At 37.6% G+C, this 6,867-nt stretch overlaps 1 pseudogene; it reads left to right on the top strand.

The window, feature by feature from the left end:
* Positions 1-822: 822 nt before the first annotated feature.
* Positions 823-1,652, top strand: Pgam1-ps10 (phosphoglycerate mutase 1, pseudogene 10; annotated as a pseudogene).
* The last annotated feature ends 5,215 nt before the right edge of the window (positions 1,653-6,867 follow it).

Raw genomic sequence — 6,867 nt, forward strand, 5'->3', positions numbered from 1 at the left:
CAAAAATGATGGTTCCTGACACAAGGATCAGAAAAGTTAATTCAAAATAGAAGATGACTAAATACATTAGAATAAAGGAAGTATAATTAACATAAGAGAGTCAAATAGGATTGATAGGAGATCTTTTGATGGAATATTTGGAAGAATGCTAATCTCTTGACAGACTCAAATTGTGTAAGTATTTAATTCTGTGAAGTAATTCAATAACAATATAATGGACCAGAGTAATGAATATTTAAAGAATTACAACCTCAATGCATATTCATTAAATGTATTCACATAGAAAAAATGCACAATATACCTTTCATTTGATTATGCATTCTTAACTAAACAGAAACTGTGATGGTACTGTAATTAAAGTTTGCAAATACTACATAAAATAATTGTTTACTTCATAAATGGAAAGTAAAAAACATTTCCAATGTTGATAAATAGGAGTAAGAAAGCTTGGCTTTATTATGTAACGTTTTAAAATTAAATTTAACTTTGATAAAAAAAATTAATAAGTTGTAAAATAGAGTGCACTGCATCTCCTTATTTTGACACATTTTATCATTTAATTATAACTAAATATATTTCTGTATGACATGACCTTTAACCTGAAAGACTTCATGAAGATGGTGATACTAGAAGGAAATGAAGAGTCCAGAAATTACATAAAGCAAAAATAGAAAAACTAAACACCTAAGAGGATCTAACCAGTAAAGAGTTATGAATAAGAATCTAGAGACACAACCCAAGGCGCGACGGGGGGTGGAGGGTGCAGGCAGTGAAGAGAATCTCAGCGATCCTCCGTTACTGCCGCATCCTCTGCTGCTCACCATGGTTGCCTACAAGCTGGTGCAGTTCCAGCATGGCGAGAGAGCCTCGAATCTGGAGAACCGCTTCAGCAGCTGGTACGAAGCTGACCTGAACCCAGCAGGCCAGGAGGAGGCTAAGCGTGGCGGGCAGGCGTTGCGAGATGCTGGCTATGAGTTTGACATCTGCTTCACCTCTGTGCAGAAGAGAGCCATTGGGACCCTCTGAACAATCCTGGATGCCATTGACCAGATGTGGTTGCCAGTGGTCAGGACCTGGCGCCTCATTGAGCGACACTATGGGGGGTCTAACAGGTCTCAATAAAGCAGAGACTGCTGCTAAGCATGGTGAGGCACAGGTAAAGATCTGGAGATGATCTTATAATGTTCTGCCACCTCCAATGATCATCCCTTCTACAGCAGCATCAGCAAGGACTGCAGGTACGCAGTCCTTACTGAGGACCAGCCACCCTCCTGTGAGAGCCTGAAGGATACTATTGCCAGAGCGCTGCCCTTCTGGAAGGAAGAAATTGTCCCCCAGATCAAGGAGGGGAAAAGAATCTTGATTGCTGCCCATGGCAACAGCCTACGGGGCATCATCAAGCATCTGGAGGGTCTGTCAGAAGAGGCCATCATGGAGCTGAACATGCCAACTGTTATCCCCATAGTCTATGAACTGGACAAGAACTTGAAGCCCATTAAGCCCAGGTGGTTCCTGGGAGATGAGGAGACCGTGCGTAAAGCCATGGAAGCTGTGGCTGCTCAGGGCAAGGTGAAGAAGTGAAGGCGAGGAGGCGGACTCCTACCCCACACCCTCTCCCCCTGCCTGTTCCTGCCTCCTGCACCCTCCCCTGCACCTGCCACACTGACTACATCTTTAGGATCTTCAGTTTAAGTGGTAACTGCAGATGGGGACCTGTGGCTCCCATTCTCCTTTTAGTATTTTATCCCCTGCACCCACTCCCTTCATAGCATTTAGTCAGAATAACATCTCTGGGGTGCAGGTTCTCGGTCCATATCCAGGGACGGCTCCCTGTACTAGGAGAGTTGAGAGATAGTAATTATAGTTTTTCTTAGCTCTTTGTTTACTAAGGGTCTGCTTAGGAAGAAGTCTGGGAGGGACTGTACTGTGGTATGACCAATGAGGAGAAGCTGTTGTCCAGTTTTGTCCCTGGAACCTGTCGTGCACTCTTCCCACAATTAGGTAACTGGGGTCATAGTCATTCCAGTGGAGAGTGAAAGTAACATCAAGGTGACTAAAAGACCCTACTTTCTCTCTGACCTTAAAGGAGCTGCTGGCCCTAGAAGGTTGGGAATAGTCTTGTCAAGTCTATGTGTTACATTTACTTTTACAAAAATAAAGTATATGTACATATATCAGCACAAAAGCAACACAGAGGTTGCCAGTGGCTGGTGAAGCAGTCCTATGTGGTCGCCAGAAAACAAGCCATTAATCATATCAAATGGGATAAACTCCTTGAACTTCTTGCTGTGTTTGAATCCCTTTGCCTTGTTTTGTAGAGATGAAGTGCCCCCTTGATCATGTCCAAGGTTTTGTCTTTCACTGTCTGAATCATGTTCCAGCTGCTTGACCCTACTGTGTGGGTTCAGAACTCCTTTGGGCATAACAACTAAGTCTCTTTCCAGATCAGTATAAGAAAGGAGTGATGTGCAATAAAAAGAAAAAGAAAGAAACATTTCCATGAGCCACTATAATGTAGAGCCATACTTGCTAAAGGACAAAGGCTGCCTTAGACTTTTCAGCTTTTACAGACACAATGTAACAAACTGTTGCAAGATAAAAATAGTAGGATCTCACAATAGCAGTTTGATGATGAAAGACAGGGTTGGAAATGATGTAAATACAGAATTCCTGCATGCAGTTCACACACACACACACACACACACACACACACACACACACACACACACAAATTAAAAATGTCCCTGATTTTATTATTGATTAATGTTGTGATTTAATAGTCATTGAGTCAATCACCGAAATGCAATAGAACATTATTGTTCATGTTGATAATCAAATAATTTGGGGAAAATAAATTTGTGTTACAAATTATTTGTCAGTTTCATTTGACACAACAAAGTAAGAGACTTCTAAAAAAAAGTGGGAATACAGAAGAGGATGCTCTGGTTCTTTAATCTTAAAGTAGAGAATAAGCACAGTGCTATACAGGTAATTTTCAAATGTGGGAAAAACAAGGACATATGACTGTAAATCCTGTAGGAGTTCAAGTAGTTCTCAAAATACAAACAATTCTGGTCCAAGAAGAACTATAATATAATGACAATGACGTGGCATTAAGATAAAAACATTCATTAATATGATAAATAAAAGGCCCCTGTTTCCTACATTGATTGAAAGATGTGCTTCATCGAGATATGGAGACGTCTGGAGAAGAACCTGAAGCAACAGCCATTCAAAACCTGCCCCACATGTGGCCCCTATATATACAGCTACCGCAACTAGATAATATTGATGATGCCAAGAAATGCATGCTGACAGGATCCTGATATAGGTGTATTCTGAGAGGCACAGCCAGAGCATGACAAATATAAAGGTGAATGCAAACAGCAAACCATTGAACTGAGAATGGGGTCCCTGTTGCTGGACCCCCCCAATGTAGGGGAATGTCAGGGGAATGGAGGCAGGAAGGGGATTAGTTGGGGAGGGGGACCACTCTTATAGAAGAGTGGGAGAAGAGGGGATACAGAGCTTATGGCCAGGAAACCAGGAAAGGGAATAACATTTGAAATTTAAATAGAAAATATTCAATAATTAAAAAAAATACTTCAAAGACTTTGAAAGATCTACATCATCTCTGAAATCACCCTGTGAGCTTACTTTTTAGTCTTTAGAGTTGACACTTTCACGATTTCACAGTTTTGCCTGATTTTGATGGTCTCCAAAATTATGAAGAAGATTGAAGAAGAGATAGAATGGAGAGAGAAACATGCACAGAGAAAAGTTAAAGGTATTTATCTGTATATATGTATATTTGGAAGAAGAGAAACAATTCCCAATTGTCATCTGACCAACAGACATGAATTGCTGCATGGAAACTCAGTCTTAAACACACACAGAATAAATTTTTTAAAAAATGTTGTTTTGAAATCACGAAATTTGTAACTCTTCATACTATAGTAAATGTATTATATTCTAACTAGTATTATGTCAGTAAACATGAAAAGTGTATATAACCTTTTTGGGATATTAGCACACATTTCAGGAAAGCATATCTGGAGTAATTATGATGCTTTAAAGCTAAATATGAAAAATTGAATTTTATATCTACTTTACAGAATGATTAATGAGGCAGATGGATATTTAAAAACATATATTGCTCAAATTGAGTGAACTATTGTACTAATGTGTTGAAGTTTTAGCGTTGGATTTAGTAATTCTGAACTGATAAAAATTTTACAAAATGAGACTATTTTCAGAAAACTCATGATTGATAAGATTTTTAAGATAAAGAATATTTTATAATATAGTCCAATAAATTCATTGGTTAATTTTATTAGATCGGGTGAGTGATGAATAGAATAGAGCCACAGGCATACATATGGGAACAGATTTAATTAAAAAAAGTTTGTTAAACAGAATGTAACAGATTTGTTAAACAGACGTAAAAATAATTTAAAATATGATGAGAGTCAAAGAGAAATGCAACATTTCTTGGTTCACTCGGTGATTTTATGTATTGTAACATTTTTAAAAATAATTTATTTTAATTTCTATCATGATAAGGAAACAGTTTAGAAATTAAATTAATTATAAAAGCAACATTACATGAGTGTATTTAGTTTTGAGATTACTAGTAAATTTCTGTCCTGGTTTCAGCAATACATCATAGTGACCACTTCTTTGTTTCCAGAATAAACTAAGATTCCAATTTCTCTTTATGAGAAGTATCATACAAGAATAGTAACTATTCTTTTTTTCTGCTTTGGCAGTGCTAGTGATTGGACCTGGGGCTTTGGGCACACTGAGCAAGTACTCTAGCACTAACTACATATGGTTTTTGAGTGCTTCCAAAACCTCCAGCTGTGTTCTGCTTCCTGTAAAATTCTCTAGCAACCTTTCTGCTTCAGAAATGAACAGGAAGTCAGACTTGGATGTTCACATTAAATGATTTTTTTGTACATCTTACATTTACTCCCTTTCCCCAAATCTTCCCAGATCCTGCCCATATCACTACCCACCAAACTTTACATTCTTTTTCAGTCTCTCCAAAAAATCCATAACAGAATAAATCAAACAAAAATACCCAAAAGTTAAAACAACCATCAAATGATTTAGTACTGGGCACTACTTTTATGTGGTAAATGGACAGATACAGTTGGACTTGTAACCAATGGCTCATTACATAGAAAACTTTTTTATATGGGCAGGTGACATAGGTTCATTAAAACCTCAGTTTTGTTTAAGCATTGGAAGATCAACATTATATTTTCCCTACATCTGTACAAAATTCAGCCTGGTGTGGACCCTGGTTGTTCATACAGAAGAAACACTCCAAGACACCACCCCATAAAAATGACTTTAGTGATTTTTTTTTTTTTTAGTTACAGACTCTCAGTCTGAGAGGCACAAGCAGTCACAAAACAGATTCCTGAGTATAGGTCAGGAAAGGCCTATTTATGTAGGTAGGTAGAGAAGGAGTGAGAATAACAAGCAAAAAGGGTGTAAGTCAGCTTGAGTTCACAGGCAAATGTTGTAATTGTCAGTTCAAAGAGAGTAGTAATAAAGAAGCCAAGTACACAAGCAGGAAAGTCTTTTAAATCTGTGCTCTGACATACCTTGCGGCTGTGATAGCAAACTCTAAAGTCTAGGCAGCATCCTTTGTGGTATTTTTCCAATTGCTTAAGTCACTTACTGAGACACTGAGCACATTTTAAAGTGTCTCTGAGTGGACTTATCTACTTTTACTAAACTACTTATTTATATTTGACCTTGTTTCTCCTCCAGGAATATTTTAACTTAAATGGGGGATGAGAATGTGGCACACAACTTCTCCATTCTCTCATCCTGTCAGCTTTACATTTATGGGATGGATAGCAAATGCAATCCAATCTTGCTTCACATTTTTCCCCTTAGAATTCATTCACATTCAATTATTCTGCTATCTGTCTCTTTCCAGTGACTTCTTAAGAAGTGTCCAATCCTTCAAATTCTTTGCTGGTTAAAAAGTAAGACATAATACTGTGTTACTGTGCATTTCAAATGGATCCTCAGTTCACTTGATATATGAATTCATATTCATAGTTTTATACTTTTAAAAAGGACAGAGAAAGAAAGGTGTTTTAATAAAAAATAATTCATTTCACACCATTGCCCAGTATAATGGTGCTATTTTAATATACAATCTATAGTGAAATCTACTGGTTACTGTATTTCCTTATATCATATAAGAAGCAGGGTTAACATAATTTTCATGTATCTAGTACTATGAAAAACGAAATGGGCATTAGAAATCATTTTCTCCCTGAAAGACTATGAGAAAATAAATTGCATGGTATTTTAATGCTTAAGCAAAATTCCTTGATAGTGTTTTTCCCTGTGTGTAGATGTTGAAAGAAAAAAAAATACAGAACACCTTGGAGACTTTGCTTCAAAAATATCTGGTGTCCCCATTCTGCCATAGCCCTTTATAATGTGTCTCAATTAACTGACTTAAATGTCTAATAATCAGCCACCACACTTGCCTTTCCTGTTTCAATTGGCAACCGCCAACCAATATTTTTTTTTACAGCAAGGTATCTACAACATGGTGTGTACCTCAAGGTATCTACTGAGCTCTTAATGGGACAACTATATCACACATCTTCCTCCCAAGATCAGAGATCGCTGTAAAAAAGCATAAGAAAGACTGAACCAGAGGCAGAGAAAAGCAGCAAGAAATTGTTTTCTGGATATCGGGGTACTTACACATCTGGATTTTTAGCAGTTGCAAAGACATGCACAAAACTTCTGAAATATTAAAAGAAATGTCAGTGTAGGGATGGGAGGTAGGGGCAAGAGCCGTCATTCCTAGTTGAGAAAGAATTAAAA

Source organism: Rattus norvegicus, chromosome 2 (assembly GCF_021556685.1).
Source record: "Rattus norvegicus strain SHRSP/BbbUtx chromosome 2, alternate assembly SHRSP_T2T, whole genome shotgun sequence".
NCBI lineage: Eukaryota > Metazoa > Chordata > Mammalia > Rodentia > Muridae > Rattus > Rattus norvegicus.